Source organism: Cnephaeus nilssonii (assembly GCF_951640355.1).
Source record: "Cnephaeus nilssonii genome assembly, chromosome: X".
In the NCBI taxonomy this organism is placed as follows: Eukaryota; Metazoa; Chordata; class Mammalia; order Chiroptera; family Vespertilionidae; genus Cnephaeus; species Cnephaeus nilssonii.
The window spans coordinates 49,990,020-50,005,853 of NC_137071.1; the positions used below are offsets into that span (position 1 = coordinate 49,990,020).

The 15,834-nt window shown below is 46.1% G+C and overlaps 1 protein-coding gene across 1 annotated transcript in view; it reads left to right on the plus strand.

Annotated features, from left to right (window-relative positions):
- The first annotated feature begins 11,276 nt into the window (after positions 1-11,276).
- Positions 11,277-15,834, plus strand: part of NHSL2 (NHS like 2) — a 142,243-nt gene continuing 137,685 nt past the window's right edge. The window contains exon 1 of the mRNA XM_079765331.1: positions 11,277-11,412. The gene's annotated coding sequence lies outside the window, so the exon portion shown is untranslated. The remainder of the gene's footprint in view (positions 11,413-15,834) is intronic.

A 15,834-nucleotide genomic window follows, 5' to 3' on the forward strand; every position in this document is an offset into this window, starting at 1 on the left:
AGTGTCTATTCAAGTCCTTTGTCCATTTTTTAAATGGATTGTTTGTCTTCCTGGTGTTGAGTTGTATAAGTTTTTTAAATATATTTTGTAAATTAACACTTTATCAGATGTATCATTGACAAATATATTCTCCTATACAGTGGGTTTTCTTTTCATTTTGTTGATGATTTCCTTTGCTGTGCCGAAGCATTTAAGTTTGATGTAGTCCCTTTTGTTTAACTTTTCCTGAGTTTCCCTTGCCCTTGAAGACATATTGGCAAAAATACTGCTGCAATAGATGTCTGAGATTTTACAGCTGATGTTTTCTTCTAGGATTTTAAGCCTTTTATCCATTTTGAGTTTATTCTTGTGTATGGTATAAGCTGATGGCCTAGTTTCATTGAAAAACCTACAGCCAACATCACACTCAATAGGCAAAAACTAAAAATGTTTCCCTTAAGATCAGGAACAAGACAGGGATGTCTGCTTTCACCACTCTTATTTAACATAGAGCTGAAAATTCCATCCACAGCGATCAGAAAATAAGAAGAAATAAAAAACATCCAAATTGGAAAGGAGGAAGTAAAACTGTCATTATTTGCAGATGACATGATACTGTACTGTATATAGAAAATTCTAAAGACTCCACCAAAGAGCTACTAGATCTAATAAATGAATTTGGCAAAGTTGCAAGATACAAAATCAATATCCAGAAATTATTGGAATTTTTATATACCGGTTATCAGAAAGAGAGACTAAGAAAACAACCCCACTTATTATTGCATCAACAAAAAATAAAGTACTTAGGAATAAATTTAACCAAGGAGGGAAAACTACAGGACATTGAAAAAATAAATTAAGGAAGATACAAATAAGTGGAAACATATGCCATGTTCATGGATTGGAAGAATTAACATCGTTAAAATGTCCACACTACCCAAAGCAATCTATAGATTCAACTCAATTCCTATTAAAATACCAATGGCATATTTCACTGATCTATAAAAAAATACCTCAAAATTTTATATGGAACCAAAAAAAGACCCCAAATAGCCACAGCAATCTTTTTAAAAATATATTTTTATTGATTTAGAGAGAGAGAGATAGTGAGAGGGAGAGAGAGATAGAAACAGTGATAGGAGAGAAACATGTATCAGCTGCCCCCTGCACACTGCTACTGGGGATTGAGCCCCAAACCCGGGCATGTGCCCTAACTGGGAATAGAGCTGGTGACCTCTGGTGCATGAGATGACACTCAACCAACTGAGCCACACTGGCCAGGCATCCACAGCAATCTTGAGAAAGAAGAACAAAGTTGGAGGTATCATGCTACCTGATATAAAGGTGTACTACAAGTTCATTGTAATCAAAAAGCTTGGTACTGGCACAAGAGCAAGCATATCGACCAATGGAACAGAACATAAGCGTCTAGAAATCAACCCATGCCTTTATGGTCAATTAATATATGACAAAGGAGGCAATAGCATACAATGGAGTAAAGATAGTCTCTTTAATAAATAGTGTTGGGAAAATTGGACAGGTACAAGTGTACAATTCTATAATACATCATCTTTACATTGAACCCACCTCTGTATTTATTAGAAATATGGGGCTGTGGGCACTGGGTCTATTGTTCAGTGGTACTTCCAAAGTTGGGGCAACTTTTTTACCTGATGAGAAAGAAACAAACAAAATAAATAAAACTCTGGCTTGATAGCATGCTTTGCTGGACTTCAAGCAAGGCCATGAGGAGTGGATGAAACAGGCAGCATGTAGTAACATTAGGAGACAGTGGGGTTATGATTTTTCTAGCCAGGTGAGCCCAGGATGACAGAAAGTATGAATGGTGGAGGATGGGAAGTACCAGGAATTAGGGGTGACCCCCTATTCCATGCTGGTGTCTATGGGGTGTGCTCCTGAGGAACTATGGGACCACTCATTCCCAGCAGGGTGCTCTCATTCATTGTGTCCATCTGTATACGGTATGTAGGGGAAGATGGGTTGGGTTCATAGCTGTGCTTATTGGGCCTAATAGTCTGGATAAACCATGATGTGGGTTTGGAGATGGATCTGCCTACCTTTGGGTCCACTGCTGACATATTACTCCTTAGTTCTGTGGAGTTTCCATCTTGGTGGGGTTGCCAATGCCTGGATAACTTCCCTTGTATAAAAGTGACTCGTTCTATCACAATAGAGCCATGATACCTGCCAGTGGTGTATTCATTCAGTGTTACTAACTAGCAGCAGGTACTCACAGCCTGCTGCACATGTCTTGATGCCTGACCTCGGGGTGGGGCTGCCTCAGGGCTGCCAGAGCAGTTCAACCTACCCATGCAGGTGCTGCCGCAAACTGTGGGCTCAGAAAAATATTTGGTAACATTAGACAGCCTTGGAGTTTAGCTGAAGCTCTCCAAACTTTTCTAAAACAGAAGTGGGAGCTGGTTTAGGTGTTCTTTGGCAGGTGCAGATTCTGTCTGGGTAAGCAGCTCTGCTCTCACTTATGTTCCATCTAGCTGACAGGGCAGATATTATTCCTCCCACAAGGTCATGGTCTCCAAGGCAGGAGTTAGGACCTGAATACCAGCACTATGTATGGATCTTAGCATCTAAGAAGGCAGACAAAACATCACTCTAATAAAGAAGGCAAAATTGATTGCAGTAGGAGAGGTTCAAAGTGCTGTGTGTATTTTATTTACCCTGCTTGTAAAAACGCAATCTATTATTAAGTATTTTTCTGCCCCAATGTCTCCAGGTTCTGTACCCCTTATTTTTCCCCATTTTTATGACTGATGCAGACTCTACTGAGTGCTACTGGACTCAAGCACCACGTCTCTGATTTATTTTCCTTTGGTGCATATATTCCTAACTCAAAGCTCTGATTGTGTCCCCTGACCCATCTGAGTTTCTTCTTTGAAAAAATGTTTTATTTATTTTTTTTTGGAGAGAAAGGAAGGGAGAGGGAGAGATAGAAACATCAGCTGCCTCCTGCACACCTCCTATTGGGGATCAAGCCTGAAACCCCAGCAGGTGCCCTGACAGGAATTGAACCTGTGACCTCTTGGTGCACAGGACAATGCTCAGCCAACTGAGCCACATAGCTGGGCTGACTTTCTTCTTAAATGCCATTTATAGTTTTTGTTTTCTTTCTAAAATGGCAAATGTTATTATAGTGCTTGACTTTCAAGGTCCTTTATGATGTGGTCCAACCTTCCCTTCCTCTGTGTGTGCGCGCGCCCTGCTGCGGTTAGGAGCACAATGCAGCTTGATGCTGTGGGAGGTCCACCTTTAACTTTAGAGTCAGATATAACTGGTTGATCTAGTCCCTCTCTACTTCTTCCGCTGCTTGATTCTGGTCTTCACTTCACCTTTCTCTGGTCCCCAGTTTCCCACTCTGTTAAGCCCATGTCACAAAATGAACTCTATTCGAGGTTAGTGGTAAAGACTCAGTGAGAATGGAAGTGAACAATTCTTCCAGCGCCAGAAGCTGAGGCCCGGGTTAGGGGAGCAAGTGCTGCCGTGGAGAGTGGGGGGTGGGGCGGGGAAGGGGGGAAGAGGGGGAAGGGGCCGCCCGCCCTGGGGCTGCTTTTTGTGCACAGAGCAGCTCGGCTGCCTTGATGCGTCACCCTGCGCATGCGGAGGAGGGGGTCTATGGAGGTGGCTGTTGTTGGCCCAGCTGGGCGGATGAGTAACGGTCCCTCAGCACCTCTGGAACAGGCCCCGCCCACGCACCTCCCCTGCCCTGCAGCGCAGCGCAGCCAGCCCAGCGCCCGACAGAGGGCGCTGCAGTGCAGCCGCTCCAGATGCCAAAGGTGGGCGCTGCCTCTTCTGGTTCAGAGGCTCAGGGACCCAGGGTGGGGAGTGGGTAGGGAATGTCTCTGCGGTTCCAATGGTAGCTTTGATTTTAACAAAACGTTTGTTTGGCACAGAAATAATATGTGCCTCAAAATTATCACTTCCTATAGAGAGTGATGGGCCGACAGGACTCTACTGGAAAGTGCCTCTTCTTGCTTGCCCCAAGCTTTTGAGCACGGAGATGGGAAGCTGGCGACTTCACTCTTCTCAGAGAGAGTTCCTAATAGGGTAGGTCTCCCCTTTCCAAAACAGATCTTCCAAAGGGACCTTCATTTTATCCCCTCTGACCTTTCCCACCTGAGGTGATGGAGGTGACAAAGATTTGGGCTGACTGCAATGAAGAGCAGGAGTAGTAAACGCTCTAGCTATTTGGGGACCAGGGTTTCAGTGCAGGCTTCATCTGGAGGTTGCTGTGTGACTGTGGCCATTTCATTATTCATTCATTAAGAAAACATTTCACTGTGGCCACAAGGCACTGACTGTGGGGGAAAAGGAAGAGGCCAAAAGTGTGAATAGACAATTATCCCGACCTTAAAACAGTTTATGCTTCACACAGGTCCCCATGCATAGGTGATTCATAAATATGTGCTGAATGCATACATGCTATAATTTAATCACTACACCCTAGAGAAGGTCACTGATGCATCCTAGCTTCCTAGAACAGTGCCTGCCACACAGTAGTTGCTCAGTCATTTGTTAAATGAATGGTGGAGGAATGCATTGAGTGTTTCATGGGCACAGAGAGCACCTAACCCACAAGAGCAGTCATGTTTGAACCAAGTCTCAAGGAAAAGTGGGTGTTAGCTCAGCATATAAGGCCAGAGAGGAAGGCGATACAAGAAGAGAGAAGAGCCTGTACCAAGGTACAGAGCCCAGTGTCCTCATCTCTCTGTGCCTCACTTCCCTCCTGTAAGAAGAAAAGGACAGAGTTGGTCCTGTAATCTCTTAGATTCTTCTACTTGTACGGTAAGATTCTCTGATTATAGAAATGAGTTCAGTTATGCAGTTTAGGGCCTGACAAGTGTTGAATAGTTTTGCAGTCCAAGAGATTCAGGTTTTGACTTTTAACTCAGTCTGTCTTCATAATAATAAAGGCTGGATGATCGTAAGCATCTCTTTTCCATCCCCTTGCTCTGTCTTTCACCTTGGAAATCTCCCTCAAGTCCCTATAGAATCAATTAGACACCACAAAAGTCAGCACTATTTGTATATTGCCATGATTTTTCTTTGTGTTAATTTGGCTTTTGACATAAATCCTTTGTTAATTACAAAAATTTTTAACTAACACCGGTTAATTGTGAGCAAAACACGAAAGTACAAAGAAGAAAATAAAAACCACCCATACTTTTCACTGCCCGATGTAGTTCATTGAAGACTTACTATGCCTTCATTAAAATACACACACACACCACATACATCCCCAGCACACACACACGAGCTCATACAACCACATTGTTACAGATGTCTGTTGTGTGAGTCCTATGTTTCCAAAGAAAGCATGAGCTGGGGGCAGTTCTCTCTTATCCTCCTTTAGTTGTGTCTCTGGTGAGAAGCGATGTTGGCTGGAACCCCAAAACTCAGACTATTTAGCCACTTGCAGACCATAATGCTAAGTCCTCAAAGACCATACTGCTCAGAGGACTTTTTAAAACTGTTTTCATTGATTTCAGAGAGGAAGGGAGAGGGAGAGAGATAGAAACATCAATGATGAGAGAGAATCATTGATTGGCTGCCTCCTGCAGGCAGGGATCAAGCCCAAAACCCAGGCATGTGCCCTGACCAGGAATTGAACTATGAACTCCTGCATGGGTCAATACTCAACCACTGAGCCACACCATCTGGGCTGCTCAGAGAACTTTCCATTTTGAGGCCGGGTTCTTTCTTTCTCTCTCTCTCTCTTTCTTTCTTTCTTTCTTTCTTTCTTTCTTTCTTTCTTTCTTTCTTTCTTCTTCCTTCCTTCCTTCCTTCCTTCCTTCCTTCCTTCCTTCCTTCCTTCCTTCCTTCCTTTTCTTTCTTTCTTTCTCCTCCCTCCCTTCCTTCCTCAAAATTATACAGGTTTCAGGTGCACAATTGTACAACACTATCATCTGTATTGTGCGTTCACTACCCTGAGGCAGGGTTTTGGACCCAAACCACTGTGGCTTCCTTGCCCTGCATCTTGGGCTGGAGTTGGGCTAGATTATGTGGGGGTCACCAGGCCTCCTTTGGTCCAGACCAGAGACGGTGCTGAGCAGCTTTCTGTGTGGCATGGGGAAGGGCTGCTTGGGAACTTGCTTCCCTACCTGCCTAAAGAAGGCCACATAAATAAACCCATAACCCTAGCTTAGTCACTTTCCATGGCCCCTCCCATTAAGAACTGCATCCCCAGCACACTGGCCCCTTTTTGTGTCCTAATTCCTTGATATTCAATACATGATCCATAGGCCAGTGTCATGGACCTGGAAGTGATGGTTTGTATATTAAAGCTTAAGAAGCAAAGTGCAAATTCTATTTCAGAAGGTCTGGGATGGAACCTAAATTCTTCATGTCCTACCAAGCTCCCAAGCACTAATGAGGTAGCTGGTCATGGCCCACACTTTGAGTAGCAAAGATCTAGAAGCCTCTTTTGCCCTCCTGCCTGAAAGTGAAAGGGCAGGAGAGGTTTTGAGTGTTCCCTAAAGGTTAGAATGTGTAGACACAGACACAAAATTGAGGGTTATGTCTCGCGTGTTGAATAAATGTTTGGTGAGTGAATACATGAAGTTGAGGAGTAAGAAGATAAGGCTACACTCCCACCCCTCCAATGGCTTTCCCATTTCAGTCACAATATCATCGGCTTCTCAGTAACCACATGGAATTGGTTCCTTAGCCATTTTTGCTCTGGCTCTATCTTTCCTTTCTCACTGCTTCTATTCTCATTCATATGCTTCTTATCTATCCCTTGCCTTCATGTCTCTGGCCCCTTTCCACTCCAGTCTACTAATAAACCTCTGCAGCTATGTACCAGGCCTTAAATCAATATTCACAGAATCTTTCTTATCCACTCTGAACTTGTTTTACTACCTTGGTGTCTTTAGATTCTGGAAACCATAACTGTTTTTCCTGGCTTCCTCCTGTTCCTGTTAGAGCCTGACACTTAACTCCCTTAGTTCGATGCCCGCTTTGATCAAAGACGCTGCCTCCATGACCTGACCTGCCACACCCTTGCACCCAACAGTTTTTGTATGCCAGCCTGGTTATGGTTCCCCAGGCCCCTGTGTGGCCTGCAGGGAAAGTCAAACATGGCAGCCTGATTCTCTTTTCACATAATTCTATTAGTTCATATCTCTTGTCTTCATAAATAAACTCTAAACTCCTGGAAGGCAGGACTGTCTGGGTCTCTTTACTCTCTTTATCCTTGCAACACCAGTATCTTCATTCATTCACTTATTTGTTTCTCAGAGACTGAATTTCCATTCTTTGCCAGGCCTGATACCAGGTACTGGGACAGCAGAAGGGAGGCAGAGATGGTCTAATATATTTTAGGAGATTCAAGGCAGCAGGGAAGTTCAATAAGATGAGATTGACAGACTGATTTAGGGCCTAGGCCAGTGAAAATATTTGTGAAAATGGTTGGTGACCAGACAGGGCCTGCCCATGCCTAGAACAGATAAGGAGCAAATTCTGGCTGCTGAATACTGGAGGCCTACTTTAGGGGCCTTGGGGAAAAGTGGGAGAAGGAGATGGAGTATTGTCTACTTTTTTCAAAATGAGCACATAGAAGGGGAAATAACAGTTATGATCTTGACAAAAAGTATTTCCAGTTGTTACCCAAAACAATAGGATTTGGTGGTGTAATTCTGAGAGGCGGGTGATGTAATGGGAATAGCATTGAACTCTAAACTTCTTTCTAGAACTCAGATTCCATGACCCTTTGACCTGGGTTTCAGGGCCAGCTCTCCTTCTTGATCTCTATCAGACCTTAGGTGGCTCTATTCCCTTAGTATAGCCCCGTTTCTTCCTCTCTAACATGGCAGTATGTGAAGCAGGGTAGTGTGTGAGGAGCTTGGACCCATAAAGTCTAAGCTTCCTCTGAGCTCTTGACATTCTTGGCATGTGACAGGAAGAGAATCAAGGAGTAGGAAGGCTCAAGCAACAGAGCAGACTAGAGCCGGAGAGGTGGGTGAGGAGTGGAGAGGGAGAGGGCCTGACCCCAGGCAGCTGTGAGGCCTGGAGATGGACTTATGGATTGGTGACATTTAGGAGGAATTGTCAACTGACCAGGAGGAGGGGAGGAAGAAAGATGAAAGAGACAGAGATTTAGCTCTACCCCAGGAAGACTGAGTGAGAGGAATCTTGAGTCCCAGGCTCTTGCCAGCAAACTGCCAGTGGCCTTAGACAAGTCCTTATCTCTTTCTGGGTCTCATCTGCACAGTGAAGGGATGACTGTGATCCTCCCAAACCCTCTCCCTGACCCATGACAAGTGCAATAAGTTCAGGAATGCTTCAGGTTCCCAAATTGCCCTTTAGCTTGTAGGCAAATTCCAAATTCTTAGATGGACAGCCAGAGGCCATGGTAAAGCCTTTAAGGCATGCAATGCCTAAGGCAGTGGGAGGGAGGGAGCAGCAGGTGAGGTCATGAGTGGGGCTTTAGGGAGAGGATTTGGGAACTCTTCTGAGGTAAAGTCCAAAGGCAGGCAGTCCCTGAAAAGGAGCTTGTTTCTTTGCCTCAGAAAACCTGGCCTGCCAGTGTTTCAAAGGAGGCATTTAGCATGCAAATGGCATGGCATTATGCATATTGTTGAGTCATCTTTACATAAGAGGGGAACTTGGTGGTAGGGCTTTATCCTGGGGTTTGAATAAATGAACTCTGCACCCTAATCTGTAGAAGCTCATTTGTAGATAACAAATAAGTGCTAGCACTTAAAGAGCATCTGCTACCTTGTAGGCCTGGATCTAAGTGCTTTACATGTGTTCATTAACTCATTGCATCCTCAAAGCAACCCCTATTTTACACATAAGGAGACAAGCACAGAGAGACTAAGTAGGCTGACCCAGATCACACAGCTAATGAGCAGAGGAACAGGCAGACCTGTCTTGTGAGCAATAAACCACAGTACTGTTAACAGTATCTGTGATCACCAGTAGAGTTACAGCTCTTTTCATATCACATTACAGTTGTTGCCAGTATCTTTCAAAAGGCATTTATGCTCATCACTACTTCAAAATTATGGTAGTCATTAGACCCACTGCTAGATCTTATTATACTGAATGTGTTCATCAAGAAGCACATATGACTAGATTGTAAATTGCGTTTTAGTATACAGTAATCAGTTTCCTTTGTAATCTTGGGTAATTTATTTAATGCATTTAAAAGCATTTTTATTTCTTGAGAAAGGATCCATAGGCAGCACCACACAATCAAAGGGGTGCATGGCCTGACCTCAGAGGTTCTTCTGATAGAGGCGGACTGGAAACCTGGAAAGCATGCACACTGAGCAATGTTCTGTGCCAGGCACCTTGCCCATGTGCTCTCACTGCAGCCCCACCATCGGGAATGTGATGTGGTTATCCCACTTGACTCATGAGGAGACCAAGGCTAGTGAGGAGGAGAGTCTTATCTACAGTCACCTTCAAGTAAGTAGCCAAGCATCCAGGTTTGTCACTACAGCTGTCTGGACAATGAGTGCCAGCCCTCAAAGCAGTTTTCCTCAAATACAAATGACCTACAAAGTACATCTGAATGCACACTAAGTGACACCACTTTTTTAGCCTCAGTGTGTGTCCAGACCTGGGGTGTAGAACAAAGGCCCTTCCCAGGAGGAGGGGAGTTTGATGATTGGCAGCTGCAGGCCTGAGTTCAAATCTCAGCTCTGTCCTTGTACACTCTTGGACCAATTGCTTAACCCTTTGATGCCTCAGTTTCCTCGACTGTAAAATAAGGATACTAATGATAGCTCCTATGGTGGTCATGAGGTTTCAGTGAGGTAAAACAGACAAGGCCCTTGGCACTGTGCCTGGCACTATGGTGTGAACCATTGCCTTTACTTTCTACTAAGAGAGTGATTCATGGAGGGAGCAGAAGGCTTCTGGAAGAACATTAGGAGATGCTGACTGTTTGTCCCTCCCCATATCTCTTATCTTGTCACCTGTGCTATAATTCTGTGATGTGGGAAGGAGTGGTAACCCTTGAACCTGTCCTTCACCCCTCTGAGTACTCACTGGAATCTGTGCAGAGCTTTTACAGTGGGATGTCCAGGCCCACCATATTTTAATGTGCAGACAGCTGAGAACCATGGCCTCAAAAGACAATGGGTTGTGTGCTGCTCTTTGAGGACAACTAGGAAGAAGGTCAAAACTTGGAGACTGTACCCTGTGTACAGACAGGATGAAAAGAAATGGAAGCTCAGGTGTGGAGCAGAAGCAGGTTTTTGGAGCAGAGGATCTGGAGCCTGCAGTGAGAAAGAGCTATGGAGGAGCCACCAGGGCCAGAGCCTGACCCCTGGCACTGCCAGACCCCTAGCCTACCTGGTTTTCCCGCAGAAGAAAATGGGAGATATGAGGGCGAGGGGAAGGTGAGGATGTGCTCACAGCCTTTTTCTGTGCCTGTGCCCTTCCTTGAAGGGCAAATTCTGACTGGTTTGTTAACACCTTATAAGGAACATGGGAGACAGTCTATTCCTCCTCCTTACCTGGCACATACACAAAATGGCTCTTCATCCACCTACTCACAAGCTCACGCCTGGATTCTTCTCCCATCCAACCCAGCAGAATGACACAGCTCTATTTCATGTAAATATTTGGTGGCCAGAGCAGAACAGCACACTGGAGGTCAGATACCCCCTCTCTAAGGCTGCTGCCTTCTGCTGTAACAGGAGAATGCAGAAAGCTCGGAACTTGGCAGGGCTGCTATTATTATCTTTTCATGTATCAAGAAATAAAACTGTGGCCAAGAGGAGGAAAGAGATTTGCTCATGGTGACACAGGGGATAGTGTTAGAGGCAGGACTCCAGGTCCAGTGCTCCTTTCCCCACACCCACTTGCACACTTCAGCTTTGGCCCCTAACCTGCCAGTCCTGGAAAAGGGACTCGTTTCCCACCATGATCCTGCGACTCTAGCAGGATCTGTCAAATCACCCAGTGGAAGTCTGGAGTTGGCTGCTCTGATCTCAAATAAACCGGCAGCTCTGGGTCTGAATCAAGAGTGAAGGGGTGGTGCACTTGGGGTTTTGCACTTGTGTTGCCTTCCCCCCCGCCCCCATCTTTTGTTCTGGGACATATTTTAGCCAGGTGAGATTTTCCTTGCCCTCCCCCAAAGTGGAGACTATGTCTTTAAGAAAGGACGAGTCAGAGCCATGAGGATCAGTTTCAAGCAGCCTCAGAAGGCAAATCTGGATTGAGTTTAGGAAGAAAAAAGAAGGGGTTAGCTTTGGTCCTGCCTCCTTTCATTTCTCTACTTTGCTTGTCCCTCCTTCGGCCTTAGTCTGGAAATTCAGTTAACTTAGGCAGGAGGTTATGGAGCCCAGGGCTTTCCCCAGCAGCCTTGTCCTCCCACCTCATCCTTCCTCGAGCTCCCGTGCACATGATCTGGAGGACTGCTGGCTAAATTGCGGGAACGATTAGGTACGTGGTCTGGACATTTTAACTTTCGCTCTGTCAGTTGAGGTCTGGGGAATGTCCAATGTGGACCTGATTGGAGGTGGGAGGGGGACCTCTAATACCTCTAAGAACATTAGTAACTGAGGCAGGAAGAAGACGGGTGGGCTTAGCCATATTCCTCTCGGTGACTCCACCAGGGGCTCTGTGTTCAGGGGTCCATAGACTCAGAGAGAAGCCTAGTCCATGAAGCCAGCACCCCTCCCCCATCAGTTGTCGACTGAACCCTTGATGGGTGGGATTTGGGGAGTGTTGAGTTTGCTGCTGCTACTGGAGGTTGATGCCAGAGGGGTGCTAGAAACCCCATGAGAAAATCAGATGGGAACATGTCGAGCTCCAGCCATCTGTCTGTCTGTCCATGACACTCTGCTGGCATATAGCCTCTAAGATGAGGTGAGTGGGTTTCAGGCTGCTCAAATTGCCTGTGCGGTGGGCCAGGAGCCACGCAAGTTTTTGTGTGTGCTTGTTTTCAACTTTGTGAGTGGCTAAAAACAAGGCTGTCTGTTTTTAAGGACTTCAGTTTACACTTCAGGGAAAAGGACTTAATGATACTTAGCTGAAAGGGGAAAGCACAAAGAAAGAGATTTTTAAAAAGGCACACTGGGTTGGTTATAAAGATTGCTGTGAGCTCAAGAATGTTTTCCCCGTATATTTTAGGATTTATCCATGCATTTATTTATATATTTATTAAACATTTTTTAAATGCCTGTTGGCACCCACTGCTGGGATGGGGGAACCTGCACCCCTATATGGCAGTTGATCTCCCATCTGACCTCCTTCTCCAGGACTCTACTCCTCTTTTTCCTCATCTACACCCTGGCCCGCTTAAGAGGGCAAGAAGCACCAGCTTCTAATGCACTCAGGTGACCTGATGAGGGCAAGATAAGTTGCTGACGTTGTTGGCACTAGAGTGGGTACGTCTCACCTGACAACGGTCCCTCTTGAAAGAGACTTGGGCCTTAGTCCCAAACATGACTTCAACCACTGGGAAGGCCTTTGAAAGTCAGAAACCAACAGGGCTGCAGAAGTTCAGCCTAACAACTGCCAAGCAGAAGGTGTGCTCTGGGCCTTCTTTGGACATTAGGGGTAAAGCCGGGCCCCTGGTTGGGCCTTTAGCTTCATATGTAGGGCAAACATTGGTTGGATTTGCCAAGAGCATCTGAGGACAATGTTCTTTGTGACTTAAGCAAGTTGTCATAATCTGGGCAGGAGGCATGCTAGGATCTCAGCCACCTAGGCTGTTAAGGAAGGAGTGATGTAGGAATATTGGTTCTTGGGTGGTCTTTTGGGTGTAGAACACTTAGATATGGCACAGACTGGTTTGAGTTAGTGTGTGTGTGTGTGTGTGTGTGTGTGTGTGTGTGTGACAAAGGAAGTACTCCCTTGGAGAAAAAGCCTGAAAAAAGCCAGGCAGGATGTGTAACCCTATCCAAGTAGGCTTGGGATTCAGGACTGGACTCATAACTGGCAGGTTGCACAAGGGCCCAATGAATACAGTGAAAAAACAGTGTGGCCAATGCCAGGGCCTGCTCACCCTGCTGGGGGCAGAAATGAGAAAGGGATGAATGGATAGGTAAACTTTATGACTTCAGCCGAGGGAGGCTGGAAGCTACCACCACCCTACTGGAAAACAAAGCTTCATAGCAATATCTGTATACATTGCACTCTGGGCATTTGGGCTTGTGCTGGGCTTATCTGAGGGGTTATTTCTGAGCTTAATACACTGTGTGATTTCTTGAAGCTGTGGTGGTGAAACTCTGCAAACTTATCCTTGTCCATCCCTCAAATCCCACTGTGGTTGCTCCTGCCTCCCCAAGAAAGGCTATCACCGAGCTAGACCTCTTGTTCAGCAGGGTGGCCCTCTACCCTCTCACATGCTGTGCCTGGGATCATGGGCTCTGCCTACGAACTCCTATCATTCCTTTGAAGAATAAAGCAGTTGCCCCAAGCAAGTTGTTCAGCTGGTTGGCTGGGGAGAAGGAGGCAGAGAAGATGGATTGTGTCAGGGAGGTTAAATGCCAGCCAACATCCTAGATAAAGTAGGGAGCTGGGCCTTTCCATCTACAGCAACTTTATGGAAGAAGCTCAGTACAGGTTGTTTCCTCTTCTTCTGTGGTATATTTTCAAGAAGTGCTTAGTTTCCTCTCCATTTTTTCTACAAGTCTAATTGTCTGGGGGGAACAGGGTTTGTGTACTATTCTTTAAAGTAGAGAAAATTGCCCCTTAAATGTAAACTGAGTAATTCCAATAAAAATATTCAAGCGAATGAGGCTTCTGCCCAAGTATGGGAAAATATCCATCTCTCCACTTAATCAGAAAATAATCCACCTAGTAGTGAGTCATGCTGCCCTTCAGCAAACAGAACCATTCTTAGCCACAGAGCCAGGAATAATGTACTTGAGAGATGACAGCAACTATAATGAAGAAAAGAAGTGAAGGGTTTGGGTTCCTGATGCCAGCAGCTGTAATGGACCACCTTTGCCCCCTCCTGTGCAATAGATAATGCATTGAACTGGGCTGTATCATCTGTGACCAGATCAATATGGCTCATCTTGATAAGTGGAGCCCCTGCAGGATCACTCCACAGCTCTTTGCATAGTCTGGGAGTTTTTTTTAAAAAAACTTTAAAAAAATTCTCACCCAAGGACATACTTAGAGAGACAGGGAGGGAGGGAGGGAGGGAGGGAGGGAGAGAGAGAGAGAGAGAGAGAGAGAGAGAGAGCCCATTACCCATTGACTGCCTTTCCTACGAGCCCTGACCAGGAACCAAACCCGAAACCCATGTGCCCTGACCAAGAATTCAATGAGCAACCCTTTGGTGCACAGGACGACACTAAACCAAGTGAGCCACTCTGGCTGCCCTGGGAGTTCTTTTTTATTGAGGAAAACATATATACATTATATTACATAAAATGTACTAGTTGTAAATGTGCAACTCAGTGAAATTTTACATATGTATACATCTGTGTGTAACCACCATACAGAACAACATATACAATTCAGACTCCAGAAGGCTCAATTTTGCCCCTTCCACTTGGGGTTCTTTATTTACATGCACCAAAGTGCTGCAGCCGAATGTTTGTGGTTAGTGATGTACTGGTAAATGTTTAACAACCAGTTCTGGTGTGTGTAGAGGTGCCATGCTTTATAGCGTTTGTCAGTTTTTGTGGTATAAATACACTGAGTGGTTAGATTATTATGATCTCTGAACGCATAATAATCTGGCCACTCAGTGTATATCCTACCTAATAAAAGAGTAATATGCAAATTTACTGTACCTTTGCTACACCCACCAGCCATGCCCACCAGCCACGCCCACCAGCCAATCAGAGCGAGTATGCAAATAAACCCAACCAAGATGGCTACAGCCACAGAGAGCAAGGTTTCCCAGGCAATGGAGGAAGCCAAGCTTTCCGCCTGCCCTTGCCAGCCTAAGCCTCCACTCAAGCTACAAAGTTTCAATTATAGAAGGTAAACAAATCCAAACAGAAATGGCGGCAGCCACGGAGCTGGAGAGAGCAGGCCAGTGTTGCCCCCAGCAATGGAGGAAGCCAAGCTTTCCACCTGCCCTAGCCGGCCTAGGCCTCCACTCCAGGCTACAAAGTTTCAATTATAGAAGGTGAATTAACCCCAACAGAAATGGCTGCTGGCCATGGAGCGAGCAGGAGGCTTGGCTCTTCTCCAGGCTACAAAGTTTCAATTGTAGAAGATAAATAAATTCTAGATACCAGGGCCTCCACTTGGGTCACCAGGGGGCGTGGCTGGCCTGCAAACCACCACAGGCCCCTTGCTCAGGTCGCCCCACACCCCAAGGGAACCCCCATCCTGATCCAGGACACCCTTCAGGGCAAACCAGCCAGCCCCCACCCCTGCACCAGGCCTCTATCCTATCTAATAAAAGAGTAATATGCAGATTGACCATCACTCCAACACACAATATGGCTGCCCCCATGTGGTCAAAGATCCTGCCCCCAGGTGGACACAAGATGGCCGTGACAAGATGGCCAGCAGGGAAGGGCAGTTGGGAGGCACCAGGCCTGCAAGGGAGGGCAGTTGAGAAGGACCAGGCCTGCAAGGGAGGGCAGTTGGAGGCAATCAACCCTGCAGGAGAGGGCAGTTGGGGGTGACCAGGCCGGCAGAGGAGGGAAGTTGAGGGCTAACAGGCTGGCAGGGGAGCAGTTAGGCATCAATCAGGCTGGCAGCGGAGTGGTTAGGGGGTGATCAGGCTGGCAGGCAGAAGCTGTTAGGGGCAATCAGGAAGGCAGGCAGGCGAGCAGTTGGGAGCCAGCAGTCCTGGATTGTGAGAGGGATCCCAAATCGGAGAGGATACAGGCTGGGCTGAGGGACAACCCCTCTCTGTGCATGAATTTCATGCACCGGGCCTCTAGT